Source organism: Nicotiana tabacum, chromosome 16 (assembly GCF_000715075.1).
Source record: "Nicotiana tabacum cultivar K326 chromosome 16, ASM71507v2, whole genome shotgun sequence".
Taxonomy (NCBI): Eukaryota; Viridiplantae; Streptophyta; class Magnoliopsida; order Solanales; family Solanaceae; genus Nicotiana; species Nicotiana tabacum.
Genome location: NC_134095.1, coordinates 32,228,305 through 32,248,774, shown reverse-complemented (window position 1 = coordinate 32,248,774; position 20,470 = coordinate 32,228,305). Strand labels below are relative to the sequence as shown.

At 33.9% G+C, this 20,470-nt stretch overlaps 1 long non-coding RNA gene across 5 annotated transcripts; it reads right to left on the bottom strand.

Annotated features, from left to right (window-relative positions):
* Positions 1 to 389: 389 nt before the first annotated feature.
* On the bottom strand, positions 390 to 13,629 carry LOC107776295 (uncharacterized). 5 transcript variants are annotated; one of them, XR_012699988.1, is made up of 7 exons: positions 12,884 to 13,629; positions 11,747 to 11,786; positions 9,315 to 11,665; positions 9,078 to 9,168; positions 6,138 to 8,948; positions 5,622 to 5,671; positions 390 to 5,417 (listed from the first exon to the last, which is right to left on the bottom strand). It is a non-coding gene; the product is annotated as an uncharacterized LOC107776295 (long non-coding RNA). The 5 variants fall into 5 exon arrangements; XR_012699986.1 differs by having other exon boundaries at positions 390 to 5,671; XR_012699987.1 differs by lacking the exons at positions 390 to 5,417; positions 5,622 to 5,671; positions 6,138 to 8,948 and having other exon boundaries at positions 8,950 to 9,168; positions 9,315 to 9,809; positions 10,683 to 11,665.
* Between the last annotated feature and the right edge of the window lie 6,841 nt (positions 13,630 to 20,470).

Here is a 20,470-nt window from a genome sequence, read left to right as displayed (position 1 = left end):
AGCTATGATGAGTAAATTAAAAATTCATAGTAACTATGAAAAATTTAAATTAAAAGATAGCTATGATCCATTAATAGCTCTTAGATTTATGTATGATAGGTAAATTTTACTAAAAAATCAATAAAATGTTTATTCTTTTTCTGAAGTTCATAAAACTAAATATATAAGAGCTTTCTATTTGTACTTCTAAATTTCTCTGTCTTTTAGTATTGATACTTCAATACTTAGTATCAGATATACTTCATAATTTTTAAAACTGTCACGACCCGGAATTTCTACCTTGGGGACCATGATGACACCTAACATTTCACTTGCTAAGTAAGCCAACGTTAGATAACCGCTAAGTCAAGTTTTATTCAAGTTCAATAAATAAAGTCGATAAGCCAAAATGAATTAAAGGTGAGTGCGGAATAACATAAATGCCCAATATCTACTACAATACATATATGTGTCACAATTTACGAGCTTCTAGAATTTACTACAAATAGAGTATAAAAGAAATACAACTATTCTGAATATAAAGAAACAATAAAACAGGAAAATATAAGGGGACTCCAAGGTCTGCGGATGCCAGCAGATCTACCTCGAGTCTCCAACAAGCAAGTCCAAGCTGCTACGCCGAACAGCTAGGGCCGATACTAAAATCTGCACAAGAAGTGTAGAGTGTAGTATAAGTACAACCGATGCCATGTACTCGTAAGTGTCGAGTCTAACCTCGACGAAGTAGTAACGAGGCTATGACAAAACACCTACATGATAAACCTGTGCAGATAATAGTATATGTACAAGATAACGATAAATAAAAGCTAAACATGGACTATTGGAAGGGGACATGCTAAAGGGGATACATGATACGAGAGATGCAACGAAAATGATAACCAGAATAGTCAATATGCCTTTAACCAGTAAAAACAATTAAACACAATGAAGAAAGTTGCACGGCATCAACCTTCGTGCTTTTTCTCTCAACACAATAAAACAATGAAAATGCACGGATCACCCTTCGTTCATTTACTCTCACTCACAGTATAGACCAATAGATACGACACGACATCACCCTTTGTGCATTAACTCTCATAACATGGCACGACATCACCCTTCGTGCATTAACAATCACAATATGGTACGACATCACCCTTCGTGCATTAACACTCACAATATGGCACGACATCACCCTTCGTACTTTAACACTCACAATATGGCACGGGCATCACCCTTTGTTCTTTAACACTCACAATATGGTGCGGTATCACCCTTCGTGCTTTAACACTCATAATATGGTACGGCATCACCCTTCGTGCTTTAACACTCATAATATGGCACGACAACACCCTTCTTTCTTTAACACTCACAATATGGCACGCCATTATCCTTCGTGCTTTAACACTCTCCCTTACCACATAACAATGAACAAGTAATAACAGGGAGATAGGATCAACAAGAACAAGTCTTACTTCAACAATGGGTCCACAATACCAATCTCAACTTTGGAATCAATACTCAATTATCACAAAAGCCCATAAACACGGTAGAACCGATCAATTTAACAAATAACTAGTCTAAGCATGAATAACATGATCTAAAAAAGCAATAAATTACAAGAACAAGTCCCACCCGCATGCTATAACCCGACAACAAGTATAAGTACTCGTCACCTCATATATACGTTGTACCCAACATCTAAACATGCATCAAATAGATAAACAAGTCCTAATCCCTCAAGTCAAAGTTAACCACGACACTTACCTCTCTCCAAAGGATCAATTCAAAGCTCAACCACGGCTTTGACTTTGAAACAAGCTTCCGAACCAATAGAATCTAACAAATTACCAACCAAACGATTCAAACTAAGCCTTAGGAACTGCCCACGATTGCAAAGAATTCAATTTAGGTCATTATTGAAAGAGACAACAATAGTCAACTTCCAGACGCGCTTGGTCCAAACCCGAAATTTGGACCAAAATCCGATTACCCATTCACCCCCGAGCCCGGTAATATAATTTATTTTGGAATTCGGCCTTAATTTGAGGTTTTAATCTCCATTTTACAAAAATTTCTAGTTCTACCCAAACCCCCAATTTCCATCATGAAAATACAAGAATTTTGGTTGAAATCTTAGGAAATGCAGTGAAAGATTGGAAGAAATTAGTTTAGAATCACTTACCAATGATTTGGGGAAGAAGAGTACTTAGAAAAATCGCCTCTAGGGTTCCTAAGTTTGAAAATTTGAGAAAATGAACAAAAATCCCGCCTAACTCCTATTTTGATCAGCTGCAAATGTCGCATTTGCGACTTTACGAACCCCGCAAATGCAAAGAAGCCATCGCAAATACAAAGTCCTTCCCATCTTTGCTTCCACCGCAAATGTGATGAAATGTTCTCAAATGCGAACTGGGCCTGATCCCAAATGCGAACCATTGATCGCAAATGCGAAGCAATTCTCCCCCTCCCCCCAGTCCCCATTGCAAAAGCGAAGACTTGGTCGCAATTGCGCAATCGGGTTTCTTCGCAAATGCGAAGATTATGATTGCAAGTGCGAACCTGACAGGTATGCTGCCATATCGCAAATGCGAGGTCAGACCTCGCAATTGCGAGGTTTGAGACCTGCATCAGAAACTGAAGAACACCACCAATGTTTCTAAGTCTAAATTCACTTCGTAGCCTATCCGGAACTCACTAGAGCCCTGAGGGTCTAAATCAACTATGCACACAAGTCTAAGAACATCATACTAACTTGCTCGCGGGATCAAATCGCCAAAATAACACTTAGAACTACGAATCTAGCATCAAATCAAAGGAAATTTTCAAGAAAACTCATCAACTTCTAATTTCACAACCGGACGTCCGAATCACGTCAAACCAACTCCGATACTCACCAAATTTGACAGACAAGTCATAAATATAGTATTGGACCTATACCGGATTTCACAACCAAAATACGGATCCGATATTCAAAAAGTCAAACATTGGTCAAATATTTCAAAGTCATTAAGTTTTTAACTTTCAAATTTCAACAAATGTTCGATAACTCAGGCTAGGGACTTTCGAATTCCATCCAGGGCATACGCCCAAGTCCCAAATCAAGATACGGACCCATCGGGACCGTCAAAATACGAATCCGGGTCCGTTACATTGACCGAAGTCAACTTAAATGATTTTAAGACAATTCTTTTTATATTTTCTCAGTTTTTAACATAAAAGCTTTCTAGAAACACGCCCGGACTGTGCACGCAAATCGAAGAGGGCTAAAATAAGGTATTTAAGGCTTCAAAGTGCAGGATTAGATTCTAAAACATAAGATGACCTATCGGATCATCACAAAAACAAAACAGTAACACCTTAGTACAATGAAAATATTATTAAAACTAATACTTGTGTTGTATTTACATAGCGTAAAGGGGTTACGTGATTGATTTTATAATATAAGGGTGTATTTGCAACTGAGTTATATTATATGGGTCTTTGGTGTAATTTACTCAAGATTTTCTGTCCTCAAATCAATTCAATTCAACCGGCAATATATATTAGGCATTCTATAAAAACTTACATGTTATTTTAGGTCAATCTAAAAGTTTAAAAAATTTATGCATTATTTGAGAACTTATTACTACTGCATATGTTTTCTTGGATAAGCTGTCTTTGCTTCTTTTTTTCTTTTTCCCTTTTTCTTTTGATAGGATATCACTGAATTAGCAGAAACTAACGAGCTCAATTTGATAAAACTGATATTTTTTTACTTCTAATGATTTTTTCTCCGTACCCAGTGTAAATCTTTAGATATTTAGTAAAACAAACATAATTCTGTGACCATACAAATTCATCTCTGGAACAATGAATGCATTAATATTTTCAAATTCACCTCTCTATTCCAAGATAAGCAATGTTTTCAACCAAAAATTAATTTACGCTAGGTTTTGCCTTGTGATGTAGCTATGAAGCAATCAATTTTTGTCACTCTTGAACTTTTACCACTCTATTTAAAAATTAGTATCAAGAATATTGGAATAATTTGCAAAAATAATAAGCATTTCGTCCAAATTATGATTCATTTATGTTTATATGCGGTTACTCTATTTATTTTTTTAATGAAAACCCACATGTAATAAAATCTTGTTAGTACAAACATCAAATTTTCAACTTACCTACACTTTGTAAGACTTCATCTTTTTATTGTCCATCTTTGTACAATTTTGAATTTTTTGTTAGAAAGTAAGAGAAGCTCATAAAATATTTAATAGTATTTAAAATTTATCATTAGCCAATACCATCAAACAAATCATATATTAATCAATGTTTAAATCTTTCTTATTAAGCATATCCAATTCACCGACAAGTTGATTATACTTCATTATTTTACAAATATATTAGGATTAGTGCTGGCAATTTTACTCCAAATTTATGGTATAATGTATTAAATCGGAATAATATGGGTTCAATACGTTTCAAACTGTTATAAAATATGAAATGGTTTTAAATCGAGTTTAACAAAAGGATTTTATACAAGAAATATACAATATACAATACATTAATGTAGAAATTAGGGGAAAATTAATATGTTGAATACTTTTAGATGAGAGCGAATCTTAGCAGAGATATATTAGGATACATTTTAGGTAAGAGAATCTCAGCAGAGATATATTAGGAATATGAAAAGTTGTAAATTTTAAAATAAATTGTATTATATGTAATTTTATCAAAGCAGTTGTAAGAAACTTAAACAAATGTTAGAAAGGTTGTATTCTATATAAATTCCTCGTATAATTAAGCAAGTATATTAGCATTCGAAGCTAGCTGCACCAAAACCGTCAAGCAAAAAATAGTGAATTGTAATTTTATTCCTCATTTTTCAATATCAGCTCAATTGCAAAATGTATTGCAGAAATTAATTTGCGGTGCCTATTCTACAATCAATGAAAAGGTTCATCCATTGGCTGCCCAAAATCTTGACATCTTGATGTTTAATATTAATAAGAAATATTCAATAGAACAGAATACCCTTCACCTGCCAGAACCAAGGGGTCTTTCTGTAGAAACTTTCACGGACAGCTTTTTCCACACCTCCGGATATCTCATGCTAGATTTTCGAAACAGGAACTTAGATTTAGGATTCAGAGTCTATGAGCCCGTTTGGATGGGCTTGTTGTAAGTGACTTTTAAGCCAAAAGCCATAAGTTAGGAATTCTAGCTTTTGGCTTATTTTTATCATTTTAGCTTAAAAACAAGTGCTTAAAAATATTTTTTTACTTTATCCAAACACTACAAAATGACTTAAAAGCCATTTTAGCTTAAAAACACTTAAAATAAGTCAATCCAAACGGGGTCTATGTCCCGCTGCCCTCGCCCCTATCGCTAAAGCCGCTAACAGATCATCAATCTCCCTTGACCAAAAGTAATGTGCAAAACATGGACTTTCAACACTGAGAATTTCACAATTTCAATAATATCTATGTCATATCATAAATAAATATTGACAATCAACAAAGATAATCACCATTAAATGGAGTCTTTAGCTCATATATTCAATCTTGTTCCAAAATACGAGTTAAAAAAATTAAGGCTAAAGAATTGTTTTTCTTCTTGAATATTTTTTACGAAGATATTGAAGTAATTAAAGAACTCACCATGAACTAATCACACTCTGCCTCTTTGGGTCTTTGGAAGCATCTCCATGCTATATATTCAGAAGGATAAGGTAGAAATTAAGCAAAGAAAATTATTGTTTCTCATAGTTTGAATATAATTAAATATTTTATTGTTTCATAATTTAGTTAACTGAATTCATAACTTCAACGCCTTCGGCATGATTTGCTGATTTTTTTTTTTATCTCCACGGCCTATGGGTCGCGTTGAAAGTGGTTTTATTATTTGTTGCAAATATATATATATATATATATATATATATATATATATATATATATATATATATATATATATATATATATATATATATATTTGCAATAAAAACTTACCCACACCGGGTGTTTACACCAAACCAACTGATACATGACATGTGTTTTGCATATGAACTTCAATCATTTAACCATGGTAAATTATATGCATTCTCAATTAATTAAATTAATTAACCATAGTGAGTCAATATAGTTTGGTGTAAACACCCGTGTGGGTAAAGTATTTACCTATTCTCCTTCCTGGGGCAGAGTATGTTATGGTATTATTTCCTCGGCTATCTGCCGGCCATAACCGTGGAGATAAAATCCAGTGTGAGAGGCAACTAAACATGACCATGCATCTCTATGATTTTATAGACATAATTAACCGTTGAGATAGCAAACACTATGACTTAACCAGTGGCTCAACCCAAAAAAATCAGAAAGAAGAGAAAGATCTGACAAAGGGAAGGGGAGAAAAATGGAGAGGTCAGATGATGAGAAAATACTGAATGAAGAAGAATGATTGAGAGGGAGATGAGATTTCTGTTGAGACTTCTACACTATTTAACTTCTACACTATTTATGGATGAATACATGCATGAAAGTTAGGTGGCTTGTATATATATAGTACTCTAGTAACTTTTCACATTCATCTACCACTCTCACCTAACTACTTCACTTGTTGTGGTTAGGCAAATCACATGTAGCTAATATTCCCGCTATGAGTCATGATATTATTGTGTTAAATTCTTCGGAAAAGGGGCTAAAATTACCCCTATTATTTGATAATGGTTTATTTTCACTCTCCATCTACTTTTTGGTCTAAAATTGTATACAACGTTATCTTTCGGTCTAAAACTACCCGCGACTAACGGAATATTGTGTGATCCTTTTTTTAATGTACTGGTATTATTTCATTAGGAACGTGACACCCCAATCTGGATTGATTTCTAACTGCCTCACGTTTAGATCCGCCCCAATTTTTTGGACCAAACATGTTCTTCAACCTTCGAATTCGCTCTGAAATCCACCCAAATCCATCTCAAATCTGTTCCAAACCCTCTCAAATTTTAGATTTAAGCTCCTATTAATATCCCCAACAAAATCTAATAAAACTCATTCAAAATAAGTTACAATTTCAAAAAACACCTATTTTCGAACCAATGTTTCAAAAGAGTGCCCATGGAATTACAACTCCTTCAAGGTTCTCATTCTCAAATCAATTTGCATAGATGTATATAGGCTCAAAGTACATTAACCAGCTAATTCCAACAACATGTGACAAATTTTCATATCAAAATAAAATTTCACTCTAGATGGGTCTTCGAAGAGCTCTTTAGTAGATCCTAATTTAATCTTCACACCCAAGTACCAAAACTATTGTTAAATCATGTTTTTAAGTCTTAGAATCAACACCCAACTGATATCAATAGCCAAAAATCAACACTTTGAATTTTAGTGGAATTTGAGTTTTTGAAGGCACTAGCTTAGTTCTTTGCTTCTAATTAAGCTCAAACAACAAATTTCAACAATGGGTAACAGACATTGCTCCAATTTGCAGCTGTCTCACACCCAAACTCAGATTTTAATGGACGTCCTTTTGATTTCAAATCTAAACCAGTCACAACAGTGAACTCAGGAAAGAGCGTGCGAGAGAGAATATACCCCCAAATTGGATGAACCATTTTGCATAGTTCATAGGTATATTCTAACATAAATTCTTTTTCCTTCACTTTTCTCTTCGACCTTACTCCATTTCACCTTCGTGATAATTATTTTCCATTAATACGTGATATTCTAGCAGTTGCCAGTGCATATGTACTATTTACCTTATCATCATGAAAAGAGTTTTTTTTAAAAGGAAAATAGACAAAAATAAATCACATATTTTAGTATACATGTTTATAATTAGCCAGAACTATTTGAATGAATATAGTACTCAAAAACGACTGATTTTGTATTAGTGTTCTCAACAGGCGACCAGTTCATCACTACAATATGATATTTATGGCGAAATTTTTTAAACTGGATACATATCTTAACAAGGGAAAATCGGAAAGTTAACCCATTGTAGAAAAGCAGGCAAGTAGAATATTTCTTTTTTTATTATTAAAAAAAAACTTGTTAGTATAGTTACAGACTCTATCCACTCTAATCAGGTATAACTAGTTTTCAGACTGATCATTCAAAAATAGCCAGCGTTTACGAAGTCAATAAAAAATAGCCACTATTTTGCTGCAACAAAGACCGGTCCAACATAATATACTGGAATTCGGTGCACCTGTGTATGAACTCCAGCATATTATGCTGGACCGGTATACTTTGCTGACTCCAGTATAATATACTGGAGACTGGAGCACCGGTACTCCAAACTCCAGTATATTATACTGGACAATTATACTTGCTGGAACTCCAGTATATTATGCTAGAGTTCTAGCGTACTTATGCTGGAACTCCAGTATAATATACTGGAGTTCAAGCATACTTATGCTGGAACTCCAGTATAATATACTGGCTTATTTTTCGGGTTTTGAACAGTGTTTTCGCTCAAATTTATCTTTACATGAAAAGTGATTAAATTTCGATTACTTTTGAAACTGGGCTATTTTTGAACGACCAGTTATAAATCTGACTATTTTTGAATTTCTCCCACTAATCTAGCTATACATCCATATTATCCACTAAAAAAATTGATTGAATAATGAATTTTTTTAAAATGGATCAAATTGGGAGTTTCTCAAATTTGGGAGACTATAAATTCTCTCAAAGGTGATCATATTCAAGAAGCCATGGATGATATGAATATCCATATTATCTGCCGGTTAACCCATTTTTTATCCGTATTAAATATCGGTCAAGTTGGATAATTCATCCATTTTTATATTACCCATTTTCGACCCGCCCATATTTGACCCAACCCACTCCAACCCACCAGTTTGCCACCCCCTACTTTGACACCACCAAGGAAGTCATGTAACACTAGCTTATAAAACATCAAGGCTATAGTGTTGAGGTCAAAGTCCTGATATGCAATATGCTTGAAATGCACACCTACAACTTCAACCAGGGAAATATAGATTGTTATTAGTATGAACCACAAAATAATACAAACTATGGAGCAAATTTGAATCAATATTAATTTGACTTCCCTGCGGGTGCAGGGAGGGAGCGGTCTTAAGAACTTACAACATAGGAACCAAGACTTTCTTCCCTACTTTGATAGGCATCAGCAGCCACCTGCATATACAGTTATATACAGCATACAGATTGCTGATTCCTGCATATACAGCATACAGATTTATAAAAGGAAAAAAGCAAGGGAAAAGGAGAAATCAAGTTTCAGTGAAAATAAGAAATTTTCTACAATATACAGTTATATTAACTAAAAAGACTGTAAATAACAAGCTAAATCGAAAACTAAACCTGTAAAGAGCAGAGAAGGCTCCAGTGGGTAAGAAAACATTGCTGATTCCAAGTTGGATACTTCGCTGCATTATATTGATGTTTGAAATAGTAAAGTTATGTAAAATTAAAAGGTAACAAGTAATAACTAGGCAAAACTCATTATAGTTGGTATTTGAAAGTATTAGAGGATCAATGTAGACAACTATTCTATTGAGTATTGTCATTAAAGCTCCATTGAACATACTTTATAATATATTCAAATTTCAAGTGAAAGAACTTTGCCATATTTGTGACTCAAAAACACATTTTAAGGAAAACCCTTCTAAAAAAAGGAATACATTCCAAGGGAAATGACTTTTAATTTGTGAATATCAAAGAAGTTATCACCCAAAAATTTCCGAGTCCAAGAAAATGGCTGAAAATGCTTAATTAGATAGAGTCAATGAATATGAGAAAGCGCCCTTTCAATCTCAAGCAATGGTATCAAGTATCAACCTCTACAATTGAAGCAACCTACAAGAGAAGGTATTGGATTAAAAAGCGAATGCGTTAAAGCACCTATCATCTTTAGTTCTAGTGTTGAGGATGCAGCAGTGAGCGTCACTTTAAACTGAATGATTTGACGCAGGTACGACCAAGAATTTCAGCATGAATTTTGTTTCCATCAGGAAAACAATTCGTTAAAGCTACAATTTGTGCCCATATATTCTGTGGTTTATTTAATATGCCAGATTTAGATACTCTCCAATTCATAGTTGTGACCAAGTTTAACCATGAAAGTACCTTCTCCAATAAGTAAATGAACCATACAGATAACAAAGATGATAAATGATGCGAATTTAAAATGCCGTGATCAAGGTGCATGGATAACAAAAATTGCTCTCCTTTTTATAGAAAAAGCATACATAAAAGACAACTCAGAAGACAATAACAGCATATTTCTAACCACTAACATCCTAAAATCCCTTGGGAGGACAGAAATTTTAAAAAGACAACACTACTATAATTTCAAGCATCTCTAGATTGATTCAAAAGGCTTTTACACCACATTCTACATTGAAACCCCTTTTAAAGGATAATTCACCACAACAATTTCATTCTCAAAAGAATGCATCATCTTGAGACGAGAAAAACATTTAACATGAAAATGTTCGGTTTTAATAAGTAAACACAACATAACTAACATATAGAAAATTTAAACGAACATAATCATCTGACAGGTTTAAAAAAACAATTAAACATGGATTAAGTTAGAAATATAGCTACTTAAAATGAGGACAAACTGCTAGTTTTAATATGAAGGATTAACATCTCACAATGGTTAGTTTGGTTTTATTTTTATTTTGAAAAAATAACCATCGTGAATCCAAAGGGAAAAACATGCACCTGGACACCAAGCACAAGGTTTCCCTGTTTGTTGAGTGCTACCAAAAGATTTCCAGTCAGGTCCTCCAGGGTACCAGATTACATGCAACTTCTAGGTTATTTGGTTGCGTCCTAGTCCCTCTATATCACGTATAACTAGTGCATGTGTAGCCCGTGGCAGGGCTGTGAACCAACTGTTAACGATGGCTGGCCTCAAACACTCTACTAGTTTGAGTCATCTTACCGCCAACTCTATGCATTAGTTTTGCTTTTGAATTAAGCTGTCTATATTATGTCTAACTATTAGCGCTTTAATGATATTAGATTGATGGATATAGTAGACTAAGCAATATTTTGCCAGCGCGCACAACAAATAGGCTAGAGTTAATTGACAAAGCCGTCAAAGCCTTAGAAGTTAAACCTTTCCTTTCCTTATCCTATTCCAAATAACTTACTAAATTTACTTATCCTCTATTATCTCTCTATATTCAATATGCTTTAGTTCAATTTTGACATATTCTAATTTGATTGTAGACCGAGAAGAATTGAATTGCATTTAGAAATAAGTCTTTCAAGACGATTAGGATTCTAAAGATCAATGTGAAAAGGGTGCAATAGAGAGGCAGTTTTCATATTGATCTTCAGAATCTCAATTGTCCATCTTCATTTGAAAAACCTATTTTCAAGTGCAATTTGAATCTTCTCAGCCAATAATCATATTAAGATATGTCAAATATATAGAGGATAGAAAAGGCTAAGGTAAATTAACAAGCTATTGTTCCACTTCATACTATTAAGAATATAATAAAGAAAGAAATGTGTACATCTTCAAGGTTTTGTTAATCAAATCGAGCCTATTAGTTTTTCCCATTAGCAAAATATCATTTAGCCCACTATAACCATCAACCTAATTATTAAACTGACACTAGTTAAACTGGCCTAATCATTGTCAACAATTGGTTCACAACACTGTGAGGCACGTCTAACGGGTTTGCCCCTCTTTCCTGATATCAATAGCACAAAAGTGTAAAGTTAAGAATACAAAAATGAGAAAAACAGAAGCTAACCAACTTAGAAATGCTTACCCTTGAAAGGGAATCCTAGTTCATCAAAGGCTCCCATCACCTAAAGAAAACAATATGTGTCATTTCATCACACACCACATTAAAAGAACCAAAACACACTATATTACATAAACCATGATTTGAGCATCACCACTTCACACCATGACAAACATTATCAAAAGCTAAAAAATAGCAAGATCCACCCTAATGCTAACATGGTCTGAGAGAAAATTCTATTGCCTGGACAAAAAGAAAAGGTTGATACATAGAAAATCTGTTTCTGGGAGCCTAAAAGACCTTAAGGAAAGCCATTATTATGCACTCGAGGGTATTACCTCGTGGTCAATAAAGTGAATTGAGAATCATAAGGTCTCAGGTTAAGTCCTAATGGAGGCAAAAAACACTAGGTGATTTCTTCTCATTTGTTCAAGACTTGGTGGATAGAGTTATCTAGTACTTGTTGCTGGTAGGAGGTAACAATGCACCCAAGTTGGCTAGACGTCATGGTTAGAAAAAAAAAAGCCACGATTATCATCATCACCCTATCCATGTTGTTAAACCTTGGACGCCATTGGCTCAAACCTTAACATATGCTATGAAAATACCAAATTCTTATAAGAAAATTCATAGTTTGCATATCTTATATTCCATTATTTCCTCTATTTTTTTGACCAGGTACAATTTGCATTTTAGTCTCTAAATTAAACTCATAACACACAACTCAATGTAATCCAACATCACTGCATTTCTTGAGAAGTGGCAATCAAAAGACATAAAAGAGACTGTAGGTACCAAAAAACAGAAAAGAAGAAATAAAAAGTCAAATATGCTTCATATGCTTCTGCCTTTTTAAATGTGTTTTAAACATAAATTCCGTAAATCATGTAGAAACCAATGAAACAAAATGCTACGTTAAAAATGCAGAAGAAAAAAACATCAAAATAAGACATCTTGAGTAACACATAATGCATCCTAACATCGATCGAAGTCATGGATTTTAGCGGCAAAAATGTGAACGAGGAAGTAAAAATTCAGCTACCTGAAAATAATAGAGGAACTAGAAGCACACACTCATAATTTCATTATAAGGAAATTTCAAGGTTTATACTAAACAATGTACACATTTATTTTAAAAGAAAAATAAAGGGGAAACCGGACCTTAAAATTACTGTCAATCTGAACCGAGAGCCTCCCCGCTGATGCTGTACATAGCTGAGCTGTGCCTCTAACTCAGAACTCTAGAATTTTATTTTAGGATTTATTTTGAGTTTATCCTCACAATAATACTCACTCTTCTCTCGGATTCCTATTGCTTTTTCTCACAGATTTTCAACTCTTCTGGTAATCGGAACACCATTACACTAGTGAGATTCATCAAATTTATAGAAGGAAATTAATAAGTGAGAAGGAATAGCTGGGACACATTGGAAACCTGTCCCCCTCTCTCTCCTCATTGATAAAGATGGAAAAGGAAGAAATTGCTTGTGAATCTGGTGGAGTGACTGAGAGAGATGAGACAATATGGAAAAGAAAGAAAGGGAGGTCGATTTTTGGTCAAAGAATTGCATAAATTGAGAGATTTTTGCAAGGAAAAGAAAAAGGCAAGATGATTTTTGCAGGAGAAGGGAGGGGTTTGTCTGATTTGAGAGGATTTTTGCAGGGAAGAAAAGGTAACAGAGATCTTGCAGAAAAGGGGTGGCGTGAAGTAGAGTCCGAAAGCTAAATAATGATTTTTGGAACTCAAAATATCTTTATATAACTTAAAAAAAAGATGCTTTTTTATTTAAAACGTAATACGTACTATTATATTGCGTTTTAATTTAACAGAAATTTAACAGTTAAAATAAGTAAAATGCATTTACTTCTCTTTTGTAGCAGAGAGAGAGCATATGTAGATTTGGTGTAGGAGGTGGCGACTAGAGAGAAATGAATGGGGCTTTTGCCTTTATTTATGCGTTCAGTTTTGTGGATAGAGGGAGAAACGTGGTAGGGAAAGTCAATAAAAAATTTTAGAGAGAGAAAAAGTCTTCGACCCAATTAAAAAGGTTTTGAAATTAGTAAAAGTATGGGATGGATGAGATTTTACATATTTATCATCTCTTACTAAACTAGATATTCATTATTTTCTTTTTATGCAATGCAGCGTTTTATGGAACAAAAAGTTTAAGGAAAATAAATTTTTGGCACATATTACAAATGTTCCCAAAATTTAACCATGGGTATCATAACATTTAGGTACTACTAAGGTTATGCCATTGTAAATAAAATAAAAATAATTAAAAGAATATTTTTTTTTTAAAATAGAGTACCAAACATGTGATCTAAAATGGATTACAGAAAAACAATTATATTATTATTTATTTAAATAAGTTCTTGAAATTATAAAATTATGCCTAAATAAATATAGGAAATTTTAGAAATATTTCAACTTTTAAGAATGTGCATTAGTCAAGTTGAATTGGTTATCAATCATTTGTTACAAAATAAAATTTACTGTTAAATTAAAAATATTTATACAAGCACTATATAACTTAATTCACTTTATGCACAAGATTTGATATTGCAAGATAATCTTTTAATTTTATTTGCAAAAATTACTATAATAATCTTTACCATCACAAGAGTGATATCTTCGAGAATAGTTCTTATCATGTAACATAAAAATTTATATTTCTACAATAGAAAAAAAGTGTAGTAAAAGTTACCTTAACATTATCAAATTTCCCGGTTTCAATGCCTTCTATAGTGGGATTTATATTTTCCATGCAAACTGTAAAAAGAAATACTATTAGGCTCTCCATACATTAAATTTGTTTATCAATTTTCTTTGTATCTTTCTAGACCTTGATTTTCTCAAATCTCTCCATAAATAAACAAAAGAATCTCCACACCCATTACCAGTCCCCACAATATTTGGATTTTTCTATAACTTAATAAATGAAAGTCACTCGGGTCAGCTGATTTATAGGCAAAGAATATCGTATTCCTTTTCTTCTTGAAAATAGTGAAAACTGAGGGGATGACTCTAATGGAGAAGTACAAAAGAGAAGTTTTACTACTTTACTTTAGCGGCTAAATTTCTGTTAAAATAAAGCACAGTATAATACTGCGTTTTAAATAAAAAAGTAATTTTTAAAAAAAAAATTATATAAACATATTTTGAGTCCCAAAAATCATTGTTTAGGTTTCGGACACTCATGAAGCAGCGCGACAGGATGTAAATTTTACTTTACTAACTTACGATTTCATAAGGGCCGTTTGGCCGAAAGTTTTACTTTTTTCCAAAATTTTTTACTTTTTCCGTAATCAATATTTGTTCATGAAAATTTTAAATTTCACTTGAAATTGAATTTCGAAAATTTTAAAAAATCCAAAAAGTTATTTTTCAAAATTTTCACTTCATCACTCAAAAATTCAAAAATAACTCTAAATTATATTCATGTCCAAACACAACTCTAATTTTTAAATACTATTTTCACTTAAAATAAATATTACTTTTTTTTAAAGAAATTTACGATTCTTATGTTCAAACGCCCACTAAAAATAGTACAGAAATAATGTAAAACACATAAAAAAAATAAAAAAGTTGAATGAAACGAAGGAAGATTTAAGATAAGTATCTATACATGCTAGTTACTACTACTATGTATAAGAATGTAGTAATTACGAATGAGTAGAGAAAAATATCATGAGATAAAAATTAACTATACAACATCCTGCAAACCACAAACACTAAAATAAAAAATCATAATCCTTAGATGATATAATTAGTATCGATATAGTAAATTAATCGAATTGTATGGATACCGAAGAAAAATCGAGATAACTGGAACAATTCTAAAAATCTAATTTTAATTATACAAATTAAATAATTAAAAATTTAATATGGTACAAATTTTATAGAATAACCGATCCAAACCGAATCACTGACCCTCCTACCTCCCAACAAGTAAATAGTACTTTTGTTTTAAGAAAATTCTCTTCAAAGATCATTTTTTACAATATTGAACTTCTCATTAAGACGTAACTAAGTTTCAAATAAATAAAAAGAACAGTGCTGATCATAGAAATAGAAATGATTTGCAACTACGTAGTACTATACGTTCTTCCAACAAATAAATTAGAAATAACTCGTAGTACCATAACTTATTATACTAAAAGTACTAGTAGTAAGTTTTTACGAAATTATTGGAAGATCGTTGCTCATAGACACTTAACTATTTATTAGTCGTAATAAATAAATGTGTGTCATAACCTATGAACAAAAGGATGTTGTTACTGAACCAGACAGAGTACGAAACAAAGGATCTGAAGAAAAAACAAAAAATTGAATATTGAAAACGGAGAGACATGATGAGTTGACGACCTATCAATTTCATATGAAAGGATGTAATCAAGCCCAGCTTACTCTCTTGGTGTTTTTATAGCAAGTTTTAAAATATAAAAATAATAAATATAATTACAGGAGTAAATAAAATTTTGATACACAAAGAAAGAAAATAAATTTTTGATATACATTCAATGTGTCATACACTGCAATATGCCAATAATATAATTATTTTTATTGTGATATATATATTGATAAAAAGACAACAATAAATATTAAAAAATTATATATACAATTTCATATTCTAGATATACAAAGAAGAAAAATAAAATTTTAATATATATGTTGATATACACAGGGAAGAAAGAAAAGGTTGTGATATAATTATGTGGGTATATTACCACACCACGTCAAAATCCCCAAACGTGGCGCACAGGCACACGTGCATATATAGTGTTACACGTGCATATATAGTGTTTTACTTATCCAAAAATCTTATTTAATTTATAGGTTGATTCTACATAGTTTAAACTTTTGATCGAGGGATAGAGTAAAAAAAGTAAAAATAGCACGGTCTAGCCAGTTTTTGGACTGGTCATTCAAAAATAGTCAATATTTGTCAAGTCATTGAAAAATAGCCACTATTTTGTTACAATAGAAACCGGTCCAACATAATATACTAGAGTTCGGTGCACTTGTGTATGAACTTCCAGCATATTATGCTGGATCGGTATACTTTGCTGGCTCCAGTATAATATACTGGAGACTGGAACTCCAGTATATTATGCTGGAGTATTTTTCCGGATTTTGAACAGTATTTTCGTTCAAATTTATTTTTACATAAAAAATGGTTAAATTTTGATTACTTTTAAAACTGTGACTATTTTTGAATGACCGCTCGTAAATCTCGCTATTTTTGAATTTCCCTTGTGAAAAAAAGCTTGATTACCTGTCCATATACAACTAATTCAAATTTACTACCACTCAAGACTGTCTTATTCGTGCCTTTATTTTCGAGTGCCAGAGATTATAGTGTATTGGTCAATTACCACATTCATTTACAATATTTTTGAACGAATCATAATTTTCATACACCATTATTTAAAGATGAAAAAAATACCATTATTTAGGGGCCCATTTTCACCCAAGGGAATTTAATGAAAGAAGAAATTAAAGGAAAGAACAAGCTTAGAAGAAAGAAAAATGATAAACACAAAATTTTATCTCATACTCTATTGTCTTTTTTTTTCTTTTCTGGACTCTATTATCTATTCTGATCCCATGCCAAAATATTCTGATCTCGGCTTAATTTCGTCATTTCCGTATACCCTCATACCCAATACCACGTACACAGTCAATTATGTACTCCACTATAATTATGAGTCCGGAACCAAAATGTGGTTCTTTTGAACTCAAACTACATAAATAGGTGGTAAAAAAAATACATTTTTATATATAGCGCCATAATACCTGGCGCTATACAATAACAGTAACGACACCGATAATGTATAGCGCCAGGTATTGTGGCGCTATATTGTAAAATTTGACACGCCCAGGTATAACGCCACAATACTTGGCGCTATACATACATCATTAATGTATAGCGCCAGGTATAGTGGCACTATACTTCTTTTTCCTGGCCCCACCAATAATTCCTGACTTCAATAATTCAAAAGCGTATAGTGCCAACTTTTTGGGCGCTATACCTACATAAAAAAAAAATTCCGGCTAGCCATTTCCTATATAAAGAGGTTAGGATTGTATAGAAATTCATTCAAAATTTTTTTTAACTCTTGTTGAAACGTTTATTGTTCTTAAATTCTCCAGCATTTTTTCATTATGTCTGAAGAGCGTAGAATAAGAGTTTCATTATATTGAGGGGTGAGGTTGTGATGGAGAATAACTCCGTGGGCTACAGTTTACCTGCTCAGTGTCATGTTAAATTGCCACTTACAATAGAGTACGATAAATTGATATCGTTGTTATGCAAAAAACTGAGTGTGAGGAAACGTTCAGTGATACTTAAAGTAACCGGAAGATATCCGTATTCCGTCACTCCACAAGGGGTTGCTTTTTACTCGGGGTTTAACATCGACGATGATGAAACTTTGAGTGATTTTCTGAGGACTCCGGACGAATGCCGGGAATTTCTTGTAATCACAATGTTGGAGATATACGTGAAGGTCGAAGACGTTCCAAAAACCGAGGTTGTGCGTAGCAGAGATAACCCCCAGTCATCGGGTGATTATTCTGGAGCAGTTTTTACCGGACAGGCTCCGGATGAAAGAGTTTTCCTTGATTTAAACTTATCACCGCCGGCGAATGAGCAACGAGAAAATAATTTATACCCCGCTTTCCATAATTCACAAGACGAGTAGTAAACTTCAATTTTCATTTGTGTTAATTATGTATATTTTTGGCGTATTGAATTTGTATTAACGCTCATATATTTAATAGGGGTTACCGGCCGGATATGAATTTTACAAGTGGCCCATCGGGTAGTCATCACTTAATTGAAAACATCCATCATGAAATTTCATTACATTACGACTTGTAACTGAAGTGATATAGCCATATGGAAATCATTTATTAATTCAGTAGCTTATATTTTTGTTGGTTGTGCAGTGAAAACGAGCAAGTTGAACCACCCGTACTCACTCAATTGACCGAAAATGACGTATTACATCGAGATCTGTCAGATGCACAGAGTGAGGAACAGAACAGTGATTACGATAACAATGCCGATGAATCCGGAGACGAGACACCCTTTTTCGTGAGGATGGTGATGAGCAGGATGAGGAGGAAGGACCTGATTTGAAGAGAGACCCCCCGAGATTAAGAGTGTACGAGTCTGAAGTGTCGTTTCATTCAAGGGAGATTCCTTACATTGATAACTTGCCAACCGTGCCGGATGTGGAAGCTCTCACAAGAGATTTTGATGAAATTCAGACAGCAATGTGAGATGAGTCTAGACCAACGGTGCTTGCAAATGGGATGCTTTTTCCTGATAAAACGCGCTTAAGCAGGGCTTGTAAAATGCACAACGTAAAAGAGTGTCGTGAGATGAAGGTATGAGAGTCAAGTCCGATGGTATACAAGGTTGTTTGCCGCAGGTGGTTTTCACCATGTAATTGGATGTTGCGTGCGACCAAGAAGAAGACAGGTATGTGGAAAGTGGGTAAATACATTCCTACCCAACACAGGTGAAATGGACACATTCAACGGGAATCACTTCAACTTGGATATTGACTTGATTTCTCTTATACTTATTCCGCACATCGAAGCGTCCATAAGGTATACAATCAAAGAGTGCATTACATAAGTCCACCGGGAATATGGCCATACCATTACGAATAGAAAGGCATTTCTCGGGCGCAAACGAGCGTTTGAAATTGTCTACGGTAATTGGGATAAGTCATTTGCATCTCTGCCAAAGTACATGGCCGCACTGCAGCACTTTAACCCTGGGACAGTTGTTGAATGGAAGCTTGAGCAGAGTCCGGGAACACCAGAATACATATTCAATTACGTGTTCTGGGCGTTTAAGCCAGCAATTGATGGTTTTTTGCATTGCCGGCCAGTAATATCCATAGACGGAACTCATGTCTATGGAAAGTACGATATCAAGCTATTGATAGCCATGGCAGTGGATGCTAATGGACAAATATTTCCTCTAGCTTTTGCTGTTTGTGCCAATGAAAGCACAGAGACGTGGACGCTGTTTTTGAACCACCTGAAAGAGCACGTTGTCAAACAGCGTTCAGGTATTTGTCTAATATCTGATCGGCACGGTGGTATATTAAGTTCTGTGGAGAACTTGCCTGCATGGCAAGAACCTTATGCATACCACCGTTACTGTGTGAGGCACTTTAAGGCCAATTTCCAGAAGGCACATCCCAACAAGGATCTACATGATTTGATGTGGATGGCAGTAACAGACCACCAACAGCATAAATTCCGGAGCCATATGGATTCTATCAGGCAAGAAGACGAGGCAGCCTATCGTTGGTTAATGCGACATGACCCTGAAAAGTATACGTTGTATGCGGATGGTGGCAGACGATGGGCAATTCTTACTACAAAAGTGTTAGAGTCCTTCAACGGGTTATTGAAGTCGGCAAGAGGATTGCCTATCACAGCCATGGTGCGGATGTCGTTCAAGCAGATAGCGAAGAGGTTTGTTGAACGGTCTGCAGCTGCAACAGAATTAATGGAGATGGATGTTGAATTTATGCCAGTGCCTATGAAGAGATTTGAGAAATACAGGCGGCGAGCACATTGACATTCATTTTTGCAATATGATAACGAAAGAGGTATTTTTGAACTTCGCACCGCTATCCATAATAATCGGGGTAATAATGTACATACTATAAATGAATCTGTAAGGTTATGCTCCTGTGGGAAATGGTCCATCTACC